Here is a 20,445-nt window from a genome sequence, read left to right on the forward strand (position 1 = left end):
CACCTCAGAAGGAGGACCATCCGCTTAGGTGAGTCTGATCACTGAGCCATGATGATGTTGATTTTTGCCAGGAGCAGATGATGTTTGGGGAAATTTACTATTTTCAGACAACAGCTCACTTTGAGTAACTGAAACTACAGGAAGCAAAACCATGATAAAGGGGTCCTATTGTATCATATATTTATTTGTTCATGATCTGTCTTCCCCGACTAGAATGTCAGCTTCTTGAAAGTAGGGACGTTGCCTCTGATTTGTTTGATGCTGGATTCCCAGGATCTGCCTTATAGTGTCTGACAACAGGAGGCACATGATGAATATGTCGAATGAATAAATGCTGATAATGTTGATCACTGTTGATGAGATACCAACACTACTCATTCCCTAAGAATTTGGGGGGATGGAGGAGAAAACCCATGGATTATAAGAAAAACAGTTTTCTGTTAACAGAAATCTTAACATCAATATCAGTCCAAACCTTATTGAATAGTAACTGGCTTTTGACATTGGGAAAAATCACCAATCTGCCTGAAGCCAGCTTTTCCCATCACCTTTAAGACTAACCGTTACCTGTGGGCCGCCTCCTGGTAACGGCTGAGAATTATCTGATGACCATATAGAAGTGGGCTTGAGGAGAAAAGATTAAAAATGGCCCTGACAAGAAGGGAGAAGATTTGAAGAATCTTTTCATAAACTATAGAGATTTTCCATGTTGAAATACTCGTGGAGGGAAAAAAGACTCAAAGGTTCAAGTTGAGTGGTTCAGGTAAAATGAGAAAAAACACTCACTGAATAAATGATTTCTACTTTTATGGACCATGGATTTTGTTTGTTGTCAAAGTGACAGTAGCACATAGAAATAGGTTGAGAAGGGAAAGAAATCCAAAATGCCACCACGCTGGCACCATTACTCTGTAGTAGTTTTTAAGCTTCTTGCCAACCTTAGCCTGGAAGCAAGTTTACCAACCTTTCAGAGAATCAAACAACACTTTGTCCTCGGGGATAGTCAACAGATAGTACCAGCTGCTTGCTCAGTGAGAGGCACTGGGCCCAGCTTCATTTTTCTGAATCCATGATTGCTCGTGGGGTACACATGCTACATATATTCTACTTGTATTGCTCTTGCCCTTCACCTCAACATCCGAACTATCATTCTTTGACAGTAAGTTAATACACATGTGTAATGCTCCCCCCCCCTCCATGGTGGGCCAGACCTGGAGTTGTGTTCTGATAAACGGTGTCTGTGTTGGTGGAGGTCAAGGTCAAGGTCAAGTGAGAAAGACCTGGAAGAGAATGCATCATTTGATAGTAGACAGTTAAAATGGACAAGTAGAAGAGTGCCATGCAATTTTTCAAAAAAAATATAAGCTCTTATCATTATTATGCCTCTTTTTGGTCTGAGTGGGCCAATCAATGCTGATTAATGCCATGAAGAAAGAACTTGTTCTCACCCACAAAGCTGACTGTCCCTGGGAGTGCCTGGCTCACCGCATGACATTCATGCCCAGGCACTGAGAGTGTGCATTGACTTCTTGTCCTGTCCCCTATGTCATGACTCCCTGGAAGGAGGGACGGTGTGTGGCCTTATTAGCGTCCTCAGTGCCGAGCCTTGGGTCTGGCACCCATCATGAGGGGGGTTCCTTATCTGAATGAACTTGTGGAAGACGAGGGGCCCTCAGGGCACATGGCAGAGGGAAGCGGGCCGTGTCCACCCTTTGACAAAGAAAATAGGAAGGACACCTCCATTCAAAATATGAGTGGATTTTCACTCATCCTGAGCAAGGAAAACACCCTGAACGTATCTCCAAGGAGGACGGCAGGAGCCCTGAGAGCCCTTTCCCTCACCCTGAGCTCTGTCTTTTTCATTGTTTCACACGGTCCTCTCCGCACGTCCGTCCCGACGGCTCTGATCATAAAGTCTCGTGCTTGCCTCCCAAGGCCGCGTGACAGAATTTCCTTTTAATTAGCGCGTTCATAACAACAACAATAATTCTAATCATTAATAAGCCGCTCACCCCACTTAGGAACAAACACGAATGGCAAGAAGTCAATGCTCATTCTACAACACATGTAAACAGGGACCCAGGAAGGCCGGGCACGAGAACCACTGGGTGTTCTTAATGGCAAAGACCGTTCTCCGCTGAGCGTGGGAAGTGACTGCTACTCCGCCCCGCCCCTGTAGCCCCACTTAAGCTTTTCTTAATGGAAATCAATGAATCAGCCTGTGGTGACTTAAAAATAATGTTTCTCCCCAATCTATAGATGACACAAGGGCAGGGATCATGTCACTGGGGCTCCCTGGGTCTGTGGTGGTCTCCGCACAGAGTAGGTGTCCCCCGCATCTGTGCTCACTGCGATCTCCCGGAGGGGCCGGCGGATCTGGGATAGGGGAGAAGCCTGATGTTCAGAGCATTGCTTCCCAGAGGAAGCTGGGCCCCAGCACCACGTCTCAAGCAACGGACTGGCCCCGTGTTGGGACCACGAGGTCTGAGTATTTGCTCAAGAATTTCTAAATTAGGTTTTCATTCTGATAAACATTAATCCAATTAGATCCTGGGTCTTTGGGATGAACATGTCCTCACGGAACACCGATGCACAGAAGCAATGTCTGCACTGGCGTTTATGCTTGTGAGCGAGTGGCTGCCCAGTGATGGGGCAAAGGACACCCCTGGCTTTTTAATAGCGTGTCCCATTTTCTCAGTCCCCACGTTGGGGAGACGGTTGCAGCTCCATCTCCCCCATTCAGCAGGGTGACCCCCCTAAGTCTGGGCGACGCCCGGGCCAGCATCCGTCGCCCTGGCGTGTGACTTGGCTGAGCAGCATCAGGATCTGGAGCCAGGATGGCGTTTCTGCCTGGCCCTCCTGACGGACCGGGATGTCTCCGATCATTTCCTCCGCCGCCTTTCATATCACTGAACTGAGCCGATCAGTCCTGTCAAGAGCGAGGGCCCGGATGAAAGGCCAGTGCATTAAGACAGAGCGTAATTGCCAGCCTCTGAGATCCTGACATTAATCGTTTTCCTGAAAGAAGACAGTTCAGCTCCCCTCGCTCTCTGCCTCTCTTTTTATTACCAACACACAGGGATGGGGGGGGGGGGGGGGCGTTAGGGGAAAAATCCCACCAATAACAAGGTTTGCTAATTAAAAGTAATAGGCTTTCCCATTTTTTTTTTTTTTTTTGGCAATTTGATAACACAAAACACTTACTCGGGGCCCACAGGGGGAACAAACTGAGACAGATAAAAAATGTTTTGTGTTCATTGAAGCACAGCTATGTTAATGCGTATTATCCCATTAATGTGCATCAACATCGGAATCGGCTCACCAATGCAAGCAAGAAGCACACACTTATCATCATTTGATAACATGTTTAATGACAGATTGACGGGAGATTTGCAAATGTGAACTGGCATCAGTGTTGCTAACTTCAGCTTCTGCCGCCGCCTCTGCTATGCCAGCATATTTATGTGCATAATTTGATTTCTCAGCCACACTGTTAGTACATTTTTAATATTAACTATGCACGAACAGACAGCCGAACTTAAGTTGCACTGATGGTTGGAGTTCATTAGATTGAAAAAGATGGGCGCGCGCGACTAAGATGGAGGTGGCAGTCCAACACCCGAGAGCAACCCTTAACAGACACACGCGTTCTCGACAAGCCCACGTTACACGCTTCGTGTTGTTGGAGGTGGCAAAGCTCTGGAGAGTGAAGGAAGAAGTGGAAGGAGAGGAGGAGGAGGAGGAGGGAGGTGCAGGGGAGAAGAAGGAGGAGGAGAAGGAGGAGGAGCTGGGGGAGGAAGGAAACCCCTGCCCTGGGCATGCAGCTATGAACCTCACTCAGCGCCCAGGTGATTTCTGGGCACGTTTGTTTTCTTTCCATCTTGTCCTTTCACCCAAATTCATCAGGACGCCACACTCCAGCGCCCTTGGCTTTGTATGGAGCAGGTGACCATTAACGGCTATTCATTCTTCATGAACCCAAGTCAAGGGCAGCTGCTCATGAAAACCTTCCCTAAATGGGAATGGGGCTAATCCTGCCTCTTTTGGGAAGGTACACTGATCTGTGACTGAATGTTGCCCTGTCACATAACCCTGTGTGACCACGAGTGATGTCACCTTGCTGCATCCCCATTTCTTCATCTGTAAAATGGGCACAAGAATATCCCTTTACCTTACTGTGGCTAAAGCTCAGATAACCTAAAAAAGAGAAGTGCTGAGCCCAGCGCTTGGCAGATGGCAAGTCAAGCCCTGAATATATGTTCATTGTTATTGTGTTATTTCTGCTTCTTCTTTTTTTTTTTTTTTTTTGTTAATCAGAAGAATCTGTAAGGCTGCCTTTCAGGCCTAGGATCAAGCAGATTGGGGGTTGAATCAGTTTCTGTGAACTTCGGGTACTTGTGTAAAATGGGTCATCCCAGGGACACATGTGGTGGGATAGCAGGAAGGACAGTGACATGGCATAGCTAAAGGGTTTACAGTGCCTTGGACCCTGTCCTGTCAGCCTTCATACATGTTAGCCTTTATTTCCTCCGGGATCAGGACAGGGTGCACTGAGGTGGGTCTGGGAAATGCACACTCAGATCCTGGTTCTGCCCCTTCCCCACTGTATGATAGTGGGCCACTTCCTCAACTTTTTAAAGGCTCAGTTTTTCCCCTCTACCAGATCGGGCTCCATGATGACACCTATTATGAATTGAGATGCTGTAAGGAGAGAACATGCTTGCTTAACGCCGGCTGTCATTGTCATTGGAGTTTGTGTCTCCAGGGCTTCGAGGGCGCCTGGCACATCATAAGTGCTGAAGAAATGTTTGTTGATTGAACAAGTGAGATCACTATGACTATTAGGCAAGAATCCTGGGAAAGATTTGTCCAGGGATCAAAGCTGAAGGCATGCAGGTGTTTTTTGCTGATCTGAGAGTGGGGATGAGTTCCTGCAGAGCCTCACCATGACAGTAGGCAAATGACATGAATCACGTGCCTCGGCACAGGAGTGACACCTGCATAGATACAGAGCAGTGCCCACAGTGGCTGGCCGGCCGCCATATTGATTTCAGAGAGGGAGAGAGAGATGGAAATATCAATGATGAGAGAGAACCATTGATTGATTGCCTCCTGCACAACCCACATTGGGGATGAGCCTGCAACCCGGGCATGTGCCCTGACCGGGAATCAAACCGTGACCTCCTGGTTCATAGGTCAATGCTCAACCCTGAGCCCTACAGGTCAGGTGTATTTATTCCTTTTACGCTCCTATCTGAAAGGTGCAAGTAGAACACGTATGGTCTTGAGTGTCAGAACCGGGCTCATCCTCAGCAGGTTAGAACACCTTCCCAAGGCCCAGCCTGCAAATAGGAATTGTGCATGTTTTATTTTACAGCCCCTGTTCTGCTTATAGTCAAACCTCAGTTTCTGCTATGAAATCAGGATAATAATAAATCTACTAAAAGCCTGTGGTGAGGATTAAAAGAGAAAAAGACAAGGAAGCACCTAGCACAATGCACACAGTAGGTGCTCAACCAATGCCAGTTCCCTCTCCTTCAATGGTGTGCATGGAAGCCTGGTCACCTGCATCCCTGATCACTTTCAAACGCCTGGACCCTGTATACTTACACTGGTTTGGTTACAACCTACTATTAATTATTTTATCAGTAACAATGAGGTGAAAGGCAACTCTTGTTTTGACACTTTTTTTTTGGACAGAAGAATTTGATATATTTTAACTTCTGCTCTGAGAGGTAAATAGAGACCATATCTTCATTCACAGATTTACCTTTGGGGAAACAGGCATTTTTTCCCCCCACATAAATGGAGAGCTAGGCCACAGTGAAACCCACCTGAAGGGGGCGCTGTAGAGATACCTCTGGATTCCTTATGCTATGTCTTTATGCCCTGCTCCTGGCTTCAGCCTGTTTTTCCTGCTAACAGTTATGCAGGGAACTAACTCTTCCACCGGCAGCCCATGGCTACTGGAGCTGCTTTGCCTGAAAGCCGATGCCCCCTGGGCCAGCCCTTCATCAATGACTAGCTGAGGTGGGAGCACCGGAGCCCAGCCCTTGCCTCCAGACGAACACCCAGAGCTCCCTAAGGGATAGGGCAGAGGCTGGGCCTTGTTGGAGTTCACTCCCTGCCCGAGTTTCTCCCCTTCCTCCTGCTTCTCCCCTCTCTTAGTGGTTTCTCCTGGGAGCACATTCCTAAGAAACCACTTGCCCAGGAATCCTGATGTCAGGGTCTGCTTTTGGGACTCTTACCCAAGACACTGTCCTACTGGATTCAGGGCTGACAAAATGCAGCCCAAGGGCCAGATCCGGCCCACCAACTGTTTTTGTAAATAAAGTTTTATTGGAACTCAGCCACACCCACTCCTTCAAGTATCAGCTATGGCTGCTTCGGTGGTGGAATGGCAAGGTCCAGTACTTGCAATAGACACTGCATGGCCTGCAGAGCGCCCAGTATTTGCTACATGGTCCTGTGACAGAGCAAGTTTGTGACCCCCTGTGCTAGATACAGCCTTGAACATGCCCAGTGTTTTCTCACCTTGGGAACGTGGCATGTGCTGCTCCTTCTGCCTGGAGTTCTCATTCTCTGACTTAGTGGATGCTCAGTTGCTTTTTATATTTCAGACCTCAGCAAATAAGTCACTTCCCCAGAAAGGCCTTCCTGCCCATCATCTCCAGTAGTCTTCCCGCTCCCACCCCACTGCCCTGTATTCTTAGCACTTCCAGCACCGACATTATTGTGTTTCTTTCTGGGCTCCTGTTCCCACCACTATTACCAACCAGCACATCAACTCCATGAGGGGCAGAGTGCTCTGTCTTGCTCGTTCCTGGATCCCAGTGCCTGTGCAGAGTATCTGTTCAAAAACACTGCTGACTGGACGATGAGAAAGAATGAGAATGTTGCACTGGCTGCTTTCATTCTAGTTGGACTAGGAACTGGGAGCTTCATTGAAATGGTGTTGGGGACTTCGATCCTCATTTTGAATCCTTATTCCCAAAGCCGTGGGAACATATTTCATGCTCAAGCCCCATTAGTGCCCAGACATTTATTACCTCTGGTATTAATTTGCTTGTTTTGCCACGTTATATAACAGGAGGTCACTTTTTGTTATAAGCTGTAATTTTTGAATTTTATGATGTAAATTGACCTGCTTTAGGAACCTAGCTATAAAAAGTCTTGCTGTCAAGAAGTCAAGAAAAAGTTATGCTGTGTTAATGGTTTTAATTAATGCATGAATTTCACAAAGTTTTTGTTGAGGGCTTAATATGTGCAGGGTCCATGTCTGAGGTCTTCAAGGAACGTCCTGGGAAGGAAAGACAGGCACATTCACACGCGTGCATCTGAGATCCATCCTGCAGAGCAGCCAGAGTCATCGTTAGAAATGCCAATTAGGTCATGCCCTTCTCTTACTCAAAACCCGCTAATGAACTCAGAATAATCCAGAGTCGTCACCATGGCCTGCACAAGTGGTTCTGTGCTAGATATTCAAAATGATTTCACCCTGAGCTCACAGAGTTCCAGCAATATTGGGTTTCTCTTAGTTTCCCCTAAAACTCCATTCTTACTTGCTACAGGGCCTTTGCACTTGCTGTTCCTGTCTGAAATCCTCTTCTCACTCATTTCAGAATGGGTTCCCTCAATCCTTCATGTCTCAGCTGTCCCCTCTCAAAATAAATGAGCACCACTCTACAAGCCCTTAGTACTTTATTTCCTTCATGGGATCGAAAATGATCATGTTTATGAATTTGCTTTCTAGTTTCCTGTCTTTCTTCTCCTATAAAATCTGTGAAGGAAAGGAAAATGTCATTCTGTGTACTGCTATATCCTGGGAGCCTAACACAGTGCCAGACACAAGAAAATGCACAAATAAGTAATGTAATACCAGATAGTTATAAATCTAATAAAGGAAGTAAAACAGGGTGACGAGAAAGACACATGTAAGAGGGCTTTATGGATTTAGATTGGGGCTTGGTGAACTATAGTCCCTGGACAAAATCTGGCCCACTACCTGATTTTTTTTTTTTTTAGGGAGGGCCCACAAACAAAGAATGGTTTTTACATTTTTAAATGGCTGAAAAAAAGTAAAAAAAAAGGAGAATATTTTATGACACATAAAAATAATATAAAATTTAAATCTCAGTGTTCATCAATAAAGTTTTATTGGAACATAGCCACATCCACTCTTTTACATATCACCTGTGACTGATTTTATGCTACAATGACAGATTGAGTAGTTGTGACAGAGGCTGTGTGGACACAACCATGAAAATATTTATTATTTGGCCGTTTATAAAAAATGCTTGATGATTCCTGACTTAGATTTTCAGGAAAGAGTCTTTAAAGAAAGTGATGTTTAACTTGAGATTTAAATGATGAGAATGGTTAATAGAAGGATAAGAAAGACTATGTTTAAAGTCCCTGAGGTAGAATAAACACTCATGGAATGATAACGCTTTTCCTTATGGAATGAACTTTGAATTATGACTTTGAATCTGGCATTTCTGTGCTGGGCAAACTGGCACAGAGTCGTAAGTAGAGATGAGAATGTCTAACAGTGGCTACTTCACCAGTCCTTGCAAGAGACAGGGTGTACTTCCACCACCTAACTGTGGTGCAGAGAGAAGTGGAAGACTGACATGGGAGAAGCATTATGAAGGTCCAGTCAAGAAAAATTAGAGATGAAATGGAGAGTGGTGGGAGACATGGGAGAGAGGAGGGTTCATAGGTCCTAGGAGAATAGTGGGGACACTCACTGTCATCCTAATATATAAAAACCCTGGGTCTGTCACGACCAGGAGGCTCGACCAACCGGAAGTCAGTCCTGCAGTCAGCACTGGGTTGCTGTGGCGACCCAGCACTGACTGCTACGGCAGCAGGCCTGGTGACCCAGCACTGACTGCTGAGGGGGGTTGAGGGGGCTGCGAATCAGACCTGAAGAGAGGCCTGAAGAGAGAAGCAGGGTCTGATCGGTAGCCTCTGTGGCAGCTGTTGATCAGCACTTGCCTCTTTCTTTCTCTCCGGCCGGGCCAGCAGCCACGCCTCCATTTCTCTCCAGATCTCCACCGGGGCTGCTGATTAGTCCCACCTTTCTGATCAGGCCCCGTTGATAGGCCCAGAGACGCTGACTGGCATAGAAACTGACCAATCAGAACCAAATCTGGGTCAACTGTGAGGAGCCAATGGCTGCCTAGGAGGCAGAGCTTTTGATGTTGACTGGCATAGAAACCGACCAATCAGAACCAAATTGGCTGGCAGAGGAGGGAAGTTGGGGGCAAGATCAGGCCTGCAGGGGAGGGCAGTTGGGGGTGATCAGGCAGGCAGGCAGGTGAGCGGTTAGGAGCCAGCAGTCCCGGATTGTGAGATGGATCCTAGATTGGAGAGGGTGCAGGCTGGGCTGAGGGACACCCCCATTCCCCCAGTGCACAAATTTCATGCACTGGGCCTCTAGTTTCAGAATAAAAAAAGAGCAGATGTCAGAAGAGTGAAAAGATGGTCTAGGTAAAGACTGAATAAGATGAATTGGATTTGGGTTCTTTCCTCTTCATCTCAATGCTGATATCACAACCCCTCTGGGCAGGCCCATGTCAGCCAAGTTGTAAAGTGCTGACTCAACCTTCACTGCTTCTAGGAGTGTGTGGCTGACCCAGGCCGAGGAGGCCATCAATCTTCCCAGCCACAGGCATTGCTTTGAGAGTACGTGATTCCACAGGCCAACTAAACTCAGTCTCTGTATTCGATTGGCATCCTTGAGAGACAGGCACTCTTTCCACTGAAACTCCTAAGCTGGGAGGATAAATCCCTGGGCCCGGTCCAGGAGATCTACCATTTGCCTGAAAGTGAAGACAACACAGAGGAAACCTGAGCTGAAAGACAGGGAAAGACCAAGTTCTGATGACATACAGGCTTGGAAACTAGGATTCATCTGTGTATGAAACAACTCTACCCTTGGATGAGCCGATAAATTCCGTTTTGCTAAATTAAGTTGGAGTTGGTTTGCAGTCAATTATAAACAAGAGATTTTGATAAACACAGTTTAGAGTTAACATGCTGAACAGCTTTAACTATTGCTTCCAAAGGAATTTTATGACCCATCTTTTCAGAGTCAAGAAAGGTATCAAGCTAAGTCAAGACAAGGACCTGTTCCCTTGATGGCCAATCAAGGCTCTTCAGATAGGAGACTTCCCAATACAGTAGAAACACCTGAGCTGGTATCGCCTATTCCTTAGTGATCTCAGCGGAGCCATGCAAACTTCAAGGCCACCCCCTACTTTCTGAGATTCTGGTCCTTTCCTCTTGTTTCCTCTGCTCTTGAGCTTCACACAGTGTCAGGTCGAAGACTGAAGGAACCTAATAAGAGCGAACTTTTTAGATTTCTTACTACATGCCAGCTACTGTGATTAAAACAGTGGTTCCCAAAGTGCGATTCCTGAACCAGCATCGTGTTATCAGTGTTATCATCTGGGAACTTGTGAGAAACTCACAATCTCTGGCCCTGCCCATGATCTACTGAATCTGACACGCTGGGATGGGGCTCAGCCATCTGGGTTTTAACAAGGCCTGCAGATGACTCGATACACACTTAAGTTTGAGAACCATTGATTTAAAACATCACCTGGATAATTTCTTTTCATCAACTCCTGAGGCAGGGCAGTTATCCTAGACCTAATAAAGGAGGACATTGCATCTTAGAGAGGTTTGGACATATGCTTTACCAATAGTGAATACCACACTGGGACTCAATCCCAGGCAGCTGGATCCCAGACCTCCCTGGCACTCTACAGTCAGGGTGGGCATAGACACCCCAAACTTGTGTTCCCACGCCCAGTGTCCGGCTCACATTCCAGTGGGCTGACGGCAATGCTGCTTCAGCTCTACAGATCCGCTTGCCTTCCTGCGGATTCCTACTGAGCCTTACTACACATCTGTCAACCTCCAAGGAACTTTCCACTTAAAAATATTTGTAGGAAAAATAAAAAGAAGCCGCAGAGCAGAATTCCAGCTTCAGACAAACCTCAACTCATCCCTGGGGGCCCGGGGGTTGGGTGCTCAGCCCACCGAGGAGTTTGTGACCATCTTCTTAGACCGTCCTTACTTGGTGACCCCCCTCCCCCTCCCAGGTCCCTTGCTCATGCTCTGCGTTTCTTCCCAATTAATACCGTGTGGTTACAGATGCCACTTTGCTTGCAGTGACTTATAAGTGACCGCTAATGTTCAGTTATAATTCCCCATTTTAGATGTGAAAATGGCTCATTGTATTCACCACAAGAACCTCTCTACAATGATATATAATTTAAAAATTAACACGAGGACAAAGGAGACTGCATTTTTGAACTGGGAACTTAGAGACGCAGAGGTTAAACTTGATAAGGTGAGCTCAAGGAATCTGACGAGTGTTATGCAAATGCCTCTGTCACGTGTTGCCACGACTTCTGAGCTTTTCTCCCATCTTCCAGATCCCTCACACTTGTCAAAGAGCAAGCCCACAAGAGGTGTGCTTATATGGGGGTATTTCCCCCCCACTGTTAGGAACATTCTCCAATTCCTGACATAGAACTTTCCCACATATAAACCATGCTGTTGGAAAGCAGCAAAGCAGAAAAGAAATCAATATTTGGTTTCTAGGAGGGGCCAAAGAGAGCTGAACAACAAGGTAAAAAAAAACAACAACAACATAAGAACAACAACAAAAAACTGAGGAAGGTTGTCTAGGGGACATGCGTGGCTGTGTTTGCAGCATCATTGGCTCTGGAAGGAGGTGGACCCAGAAGTGTTTGGACAGTAGAGTCTGAAGCATGTCCATCTCAGGGAAGGAAGCAGTGACAAGGACATACATAGGAAAAACAAGGCTGGGAGAGAGTCGTGAGCTTGTGCAGGGAGGGAAGACAGGGCAGTGTTTTTGCACGTGTAATGCTTTGGTGCTTGTGTTGGTGCAACAATTCATGGCCTTGGGACTAAGCCATTCCCTGGTCTGCTCCAGCATCAAGTGGTTACAATTATGGATTGCAAATTTATTGACATTTGACATCTCCATCAACCTTCCTCTGATCAACAGAACTCTCTGCCGCCAAATGGAATAATTACGGAAGATTTCAGCAGTCTCGGGGATGCCCCAAAAGGTCATTAAATCATCTTGGAAAAACAATGTGTTCCTCCATTTCATCTTGCCAGTAAATCTGCGCCGAAGTCAGGACCACCTAGGGTTGATGCTCAGAGGAGGGGCTGACGTACAGACAGAGGGAGGAATTAAATTAGGACTGAAAAATAGGAAGGCGAGCACAGCAGGAGCCGTTCCTTGTGCACTTCATGATTCCAGTGGCATAAAAATTGTGGTTTATTTGAATCAAAAGGGGTTCTTCTTGGGAAACAGGCAGAAACAGCCTGCCTGGGAGTTGGGGTGGTTCAGGGGCCATGTGGGAAGAGCAGTTGTGTCTACAGCCCACTGAGAAGTCGGTAGCATTTGTCCTAATGCCCTCCATGTCTTAGTCTGACATCCCTTCTTCCTAGACAAGCCTGGTTCCGAATGACCTGGAATCTGCCTGCAGCCGGTCATCTGCCCACTGCCCATGAGCTCCCTGGCTCCACTACTGCCCCAACCACCCTGCCTTCCACAGCCTCTGCACTGCCCCTCCCCCGCAAGTCCCCCGCTTCCCTCCTCCCCACCCCCGCTTCTGCCCTGGCCCCCTCCCATCCAAGGCACACTCAGTAGCCAGAGTGATCTTCTGTGGGAGAAAGGAGATCATGCCACTCGCCTGCTGAAACCCGCCAGTGGCTCCTCCCTGCGCTTAGGGAAGGCCAACCCAAAGCAGCGGATGTTCTACAAAGTCCTGACCTACCTCCCCCGACTCCTGTCCCACCCGCCAGCCCCAGCTGTCATCCCCCGGCCTTTCTCTGAAGCAAATATACCAACACTCCCAATTTGCCACGTGCTTGGCTCTTTCTTCACCTCCTTGTCTTCTTCCCCAGAGCCCCTGTTTAAAGTAGGTGGCCCTGTCATGGTCCCTTATAGTGCCCCGTATTCCCTGGCAGCCCTCATGCACTCTCATTCATGTGCTCAGAAATGTTAGCTGTTAGTATCACTACCCACTGTCCTCTGCTCAGATGTGAGGCCTGGGCCCCCTCCCCCTCAGGGGAGCCCAACACTCAGAACAAAGCCAGGCAGGGAGCAGGCTCTCCGGGAGGAGGGATCGAAGGGCAGTGGAATGAAGGTCCTGATGCACCTGCCACAGAGAATGCAGACCCGCTCGACTCGCTCACCTGAAGGCATTTGACGGCTCCATGGGCATGAGCAGCCCAGGAAACATTTCTGACTCAGAGGCCAAGCCTCATGGCGGTGTTAGTCCTCTGCACCAATCCTGGGGCTGGGACTGGTTCTCACTTCCTCATACTTCCTGTGCTGTGCAAAGCCCCGGCGCTGTGCTGAGGGGTTTACATTCTTTATTTACCTGATTCGCCTCCCTGATGAGTGACACAGGCATTACTGTCATTTCACACATAGGGAATGCTCAAAGGAAGTTAGGATCACCCCCTTCCTACAGGTGACCAAGCCCAAAACCCGGGCATGTGTCCTGACCAGGACTCTAACCTTTCTGTGCACAGAACACCCGTCGCCCAGCCCACTGAGCCACACCGGCCAGGGCAATAACTGTTGCTGTATTTGAACAATTATGAGAGAAGCTCTCCTTCACTGGGGGTTTCCATGCACCTGATACAGCACTAGGAGGACCCTTAATAGATTCTCTGTTTTTATCCTCATAATGCTCCCTGCGGCCAGACTTCACGCAGCCACCTCACAGTGGGGCAGCTGAGGTCCAGTGAGGTGACATGACCTGTCCTAGGCCCTCAGCTAGGCCTGGCCTCAGCAGTCCCAATGCCCACATTCTTCCCCCTGAGCTCAGCTGCCTTATGCCTCCTTCATGGGATTTCTGTGCCTGGAAGTCCCGGCTCTGACACTTCCTGACAGGTCTCCCCCTTCCCTCCTCTTCCAATGGCCTCCCACATTCATTCTCTTACATTTCTGGGATGATGAGGTTCTGATTGGTTCTTTGACTTCTAAGCCACAGCCAACACTATCCAATAGGGACCCATCTCCATGGTTACCGCACACCAGAGAATCCACAGGAAGGCAGCAAAGGGGGAAGTGGAGGCTACAGCAAGTAGGGGGGGGTGGAATGAAGAGGGGGCTGTAAACAATTAAACATGACAAAATCCTCCAGTGAGCAGAAATAGAACTATTTGACTGTGAAATCGAGTAATGTAGCATTGAAAATAATATAACCTGAAACATCATTTTTTTCTCTATCGATGAAAAAATACCTGATAAGCCACACACACTGAAAGTACCAGTTTGCTGGAGGGCCCAAGAGGTAGAAAGTTGTCTCTGTCAAAGATTTGGGCTTTCAGGATATTTAAACATTTTCCCCCAGTTCATCTTCTCTCCTCTGTGAGTATAACCTGTGGATAGGGCTCATGTCTTACACCTGGGTGTAGCACCCAACAGAATATAACCCATGGGGCCCCAGAAAGGTGCTGGGAGAATTGTGGGCCCGAGTTCTGGCTGACGATAAGTCATTGCCTTGTTCACACCTGACTTCCGGCTCTGCCAGTTCCTAACTGTGTGGCCTTGCTGGTCACCCACCTCTCTGAGGGCTGGCTTCTTCACCCGTAAGCTGGTGTGATCTGATCACAGGTCTGTCTTCATAGCACTGAGGGTTAAGGTTAACTGTGATAACCTATGAAAGGGCCTAGCACAGTAGCTGGGACACTAAATGCTCCATACGTGTTGGTGCTCTGGCAACATCAATGGCAGCGAGGTGGGCACCGCCAGGCTCTGCCGTAAGCACTTCCTTTTCTCAGCACATTTTCTCACCAGCACCACCACCGTCCTCTGCACTGAGAATGCCAAGGCAGACCTTGCTAAGCGTGGTTGGCACCGGTGACCTGGACTCTAGCTGGTGCAGTGAGAGAAGGGGGCATCAGAGGAGAAGAGCGAGTGGCAGATGAAAGCTCCTTCCGTCCTGTCTCAGGGGCAGCCCAGCTCCGCCCGGTTCTTTCATTTTACACCCCAGAGCTGTTCAGTTAAATCTGCACTCAATTCTCTCCTTATTTCTTCCAATGAAATGGCACAACCCACCCCACACCTGGATTAAAGTCTTCAGCAAACAAATCTTTTTGAAGCAGGTGGTCAGGGAGGAAAACAGAGAGGAGAGTGAAGCTGGTCGGTCACCTGCTTTGTGGGCCAGGCCCAGCGCCGAGGCACCGTTGGACCTCACTTCACCACGAACCGTCCTCTGCACAAGGCGGAGAAGGGGGGCGGCTGAGCCAGCCTTTCTCATCAACCTGAACGCGGATTACTTTTTGAGTTTTCATAGCATCACTAGGAGATTAGCCCACTAGGATAACGCCCTCCACGCCTACACATATCCTGTGCCTCCTGCAAGTCAAACTCAGGAAATAAACAAAGAAATAAAGAGTGTTCAGGAAAAAGCACGACCTCTACTCTCTGCATCGTCCTGGCTCCTGGGTTTGGAGAGGTGAATGTTGTCAACAACAGCACAAATTCTCTAAGACCCGCCCTCCCCCAGAATGTGACCTGTGCCTTTGGCTCGTGGCATCCCCGTGTCCTGCCAGGGGAGCCTCCTGATACCTTCACAAGGGACTGACTCGAGGACATGACACACTGGCTTCCAACCAGCGCCTGTGCCTTCACAGGAAGCGTCAGGAGAGACAGCCACTGCACCCAAATCCTCTTCTATTTTGGTTCCCTTAGCGCATTCACTCTGTCACCTCCGTGGCCTACATATCATTTAACAAGCGGCCCTGTGACTCTTGCAGGGCGTGGCGTCGGGGCTGATTTAAAATCCCCGCATTGCTAAAACCGCATTGTTCTTCATCAAGTCGAGTCATTTTTATGTGAAGTGTCAAGCTCCCTAACAAATAACTCCTGCCAGACAAATCAAGTTCCTCGTCTTAGAGCCGCGGCTAAATAGTTTATAGCTTTAATCTGCTCACCGAGGTGTGCAGTCTATGACAGTAATTATAAATGCAAGCAGAAATTATAGCTGAACGCTGGAGCCGCATTAGGGCCATCTGATGAACAATCATGAGCTCCTGCTCGCTCCCAACAATAGAGGGCAAGTTAGTGTCAACGCCAGAGAGATTTCAGTTCTGCATGGCTTTTTCTCCCATTTACCACGGAATGTCACTTGTCTCCTATAAGGCAGGCAAAAAAGCACCGCAGAAAGCTTTAAACTTGATAGTTTAAAAAAAAAAAAAAGACAAAGAGAGAAATGCAGGAGAAAACTGTTTATCATTACGACTTCTTTTTTTTTTCTATTTTGTTCTGTGGCGGGTTCAGTTTCAAATTAGTTCCTTGAAGGTAACTGCTTGTTTACCTACTCGGGGCCTTTAAAAAAATCCCTCCTGAAGCCATTTTCGAGAAATTGTTATAGAGAAAGACTTCTTTAAATGAAGGGCAAGTTCAAAATCAGCCCAGGAGGCACTCCCGGGGTAGAGGCTGTTCCTCTCTAGCCCTTGCTCTCCACCCGCATCTACCTAAGCTAATGACACCATTTAGCTCTTTATTTTCCCCTCCTCACTTGCACAGAAAGACGTTTTTAATTTAGCTGAAGAATTACACAAATGTATTTTAAAGACATAAATCCATATAAAAAATATGAGCTAATTAAAACATTGCACTCCCTGTCGCTCATGGATTTTCAATTTAGCGAAAGAAAAAAGAATTGCATCTGGTTAAATGAAAAGATGATACTGATGGCAGATTGGAGTAAATGAAAAATAATGTTACTCTATATTAAAGCACCAAATTATACACGTCAGGATTGAGTGTTCAGGAGTCCAAATGAGGGGGACGTGTGACCGAGATGGAGCGCGCTCATGCGCAAGGGGAGCCAAGCCGTCGCCTGGTCAAGTGGAAATGTTAGGAGAGGCAGTGCGTTTGTTTCTTGCTGCCCTGGAAATGCTGTCATCCTGTGGTTGACCCTGTTTCCAAAAATGAATTCCAGAAAGTAAGGATGAGGATTTAAAAAAAAATTTCTTAGATGTCTACTTGCACCGGAATTTGGGCCAATTCTTAGTTTGACACCTTATGGTAAATGTATGATTACTTCACCGAACAAGGACATCAACCCTCAGGGAGTGAGGATGCTGGATTCTATCCTGCAGGTCCGGCCCTGGCCCCTGAGTTGCAATATTTGGTTCGCAGTTGCACCTCCAAGAGGCCAAGGAGAGGCCTTGCTCATCGCTCCATGCTGAGGCACGTTTACAGCCTTTTCTCTGCACTGTTGAATGTGTACGGCTAGCCTGAGTCGCACCCAGGAACCATCAGGCACAGTGGAGGAGAAACCGAGGGGCCGAGAACAGTTGGTGAGTATGGGGCGGCCCTGGGTTTGAATGTCACCTGTACATTTACTGTGTGTTCTCAGACAAATCATGAAACCTTTTTAGCTATTTGCAAAATCAGGATGAGATGAAGAACCATGCCCGGCTCAGAGGAAGAGGCCAATGAGTGCTAGTTTTGCTGTCAGTTGAGATAGTTATAATCAAACCGCAGGTTGAGGGCCCATGGATCACCTGCCCAGTCATTCATCAGCTGGGAAGACCGCAATGTTTCCGCCCCCCCCCCCATCAAATATATTTTTATTTATTTCCGAGAGGAAGGGAGAGGGGGAGAGAGACAGAAACATCAATGATGAGAGTGAATCATTGATCCACTGCCTCCTGCACTATTGGGGATCGAGCCTGTAACCTGGGCATATGCCCAGACTGGGAATCGAACCGTGACCTCCTGGTTCATTGGTCGACACTCAACCACTGAGCCACCATGGCCAGGCAAGACTGCAAATTTTATATACCTCAGGGGAGGCTGAGGGACATGGTAGGACCCTATAGTGATAATCTAGAATAAGATTTTCTTGTGAACCTACTATGTGCTAGGCTTTATGGAAAAGAACTGCATATATTTACTTAATCCTCACAACTTTCATATGTCCACATTTTGCAGGGCACATCAACCAGAAGAGTACAGGAGTTGGGGTTTGAACTCAGGCTCCAGGGCCTTGGCAGCCAGAGTCTTCCCCTAACATCACGCTGCCTCCTAAACACCAGTCCCCTCTTCACTTCCCCTGAAGTGGGCAGACACCCTCCCATGGGCTCCATTCAACATTTCCCCTGGCCTGCCCATCTATGTCTGCCACTAGGCTCAAAGGCGTTCTCTTGTTCTGGCCATGGGTTCATTCCCTGGGATCAGCACCATGCCAGGCTAGCTAGGTGGAAACAAGTGAGGCTCAGAGATTGTGGAATCTTGGGGAATTCACGCAGACTCTCTGCCTCCATTTCCTCTCCTGGAATTTGGTTGAATCCATCTCTCCCTCACAGGCTGTTGTGGGAATACAATGAAAGAATGTTCATGAAGCACCTGGGGCAGGCCCAGCACTTGTGCTGCTATACAGTCAGCACAACTGCTGGGTCACCACTACATGTCCATGTGGACTGGAGGCTGCTGCGGTGCTAAAGCACCACTGATGTGATGAGAAGGGTGAAAGCAATGCAGGGAGGGAAGTCAGAAAGGAAGGAGGGAAGGACAGGAGAAGGGAGGGAAGGAAGAAAGGAAGGACAGAGGGAAGGAAGGAGAGAAGGAAGGAAGGATGGAGAGAAGGTAAAATTTATTTAATGATTGAAGGAAGGTCAATGCCTCTTATAGATATTAATGAGTCCAGCACATATCAACAACAAATATACAAACAACACTGATGGTGAGGATGTGAAGTAAAGAGAAACCTCATTGGTGGGATTATAAATTGGTGCAGGCACTATGGAAAACAGTATGGAGGTTCCTAAAATAATTAAAAATAGAACTACCTTACGACCCAGTAATTTCACTTCTGGGTATCTATCCAAAGAAATCCAAAACACTAATTTAAAAAGACATGCGCATTGCTAGGTTCATTGCAATGTTATTTACAATAGCCAAGATATGGAAGCAACCTAGGTGACCATCAATAGAAGATTGGATGAAGAAGACATGGTGCGTGTATATAATGGAATCTTACTCAGCCATAAAAAAAAAGATGAAATCTTACCATCTGTAACAAAATGGATGAACCCAGAGGATATTGTGCTAAGTGAAATAAGTCAGACAAAGACCAATACCATATGCTTTTACTTATATGTGAAATCTAAAAAACAAAAGAAATGAACAAACACAATAGAAATACACTTATAGATACAGAAAACAAATTGGTGGTTGCCAGATGGGAGTGGGGTTGGGGGGATGGGTGAAAATGGGAAGGGATTAAGAAGTACAAATTGCCAGCTATAAAAACAGTCTTGGGGATGTAAAGCATAGCATAGGGAATATAGTCAATAATCTATAGTAATAAAAGCATAATATGCTAATTAGACCAGATGTCCTTCTGGCCGACCTTCCGGACAACCTTCCAGATGAAGCCGGGTCTGCGAGGGAAGTCTGTGTCCTGGGTGCCAGAGGGACGCTTGTGTCGGCAGCAGGGGGAAGGAATGCCTACTCTTGCACGAATTTCATGCATCAGGCCTCTAGTATTGTAATAACTTTGTATGATGTTAGGTGGGCATTAGATTTTATAAGTTATATAAATGTTGTACACCTAAAATTAACATACTATTATATGTCAACTGTAATTGAAAAAAATTAGACTAGCCCATTTTGCTCTTCCAGATGGCCAGATAATCCATGTTGTTAGGGTTGCCAGATTTAGCCAATAAAAATACAGAATGCCCACTTAAATTTGAATCTCAGATAAACAATGAATTTTGGCCACTGTACTATTTGGGACATACTTATCCTAAAAACCTGAACTTCAAATTAAACTGGACATCTTGTGTTTTATCTGGCAACTTTACATGCTGTTCACCGTGAACATGAATTTTTATAAAATCATCCACATCAAAGGTGGCAGCTCATTGGACTAGAATTCATTCCTGCCACCGATTTCAAGGCTAAGTGTGCTGCTAAATGTATATACCATATCACATGGTAATGACTATAATTTCAAGTCCTTATGAATTTTAGATTCATTAATTTGCTTTTTATTTAACTTCTATTATTTAAGAGCATGTGGTTTTTAAAGGTACAGTATATACAAATACAAATTGAAATACTTTCAGATTACTGCTCTCCTAAAATAGGAATGCACATTTAATATTTGCTAATTATTATTTAATGAAAAGTGGTATTTAACATTTGGCAGAGCAATTTGCAGTATTTAAGACATACCCAAGGAAGGAAAGAAAATTCAGGTAAAAATTGGCATCTTATAGAGAATATAGATATAGTAAAGCCCCCAACTTTCTCGCAAAATCTTGATCATGCTTTCTAAAACACCAAGTCATTTTGTGCGATTTGTGCTGTTGTACACACCAATGAGAATCAGAGTTCCAGATAACAGTGATCTT

This window comes from Eptesicus fuscus, chromosome 12, assembly GCF_027574615.1.
Source record: "Eptesicus fuscus isolate TK198812 chromosome 12, DD_ASM_mEF_20220401, whole genome shotgun sequence".
Lineage (NCBI taxonomy): Eukaryota > Metazoa > Chordata > Mammalia > Chiroptera > Vespertilionidae > Eptesicus > Eptesicus fuscus.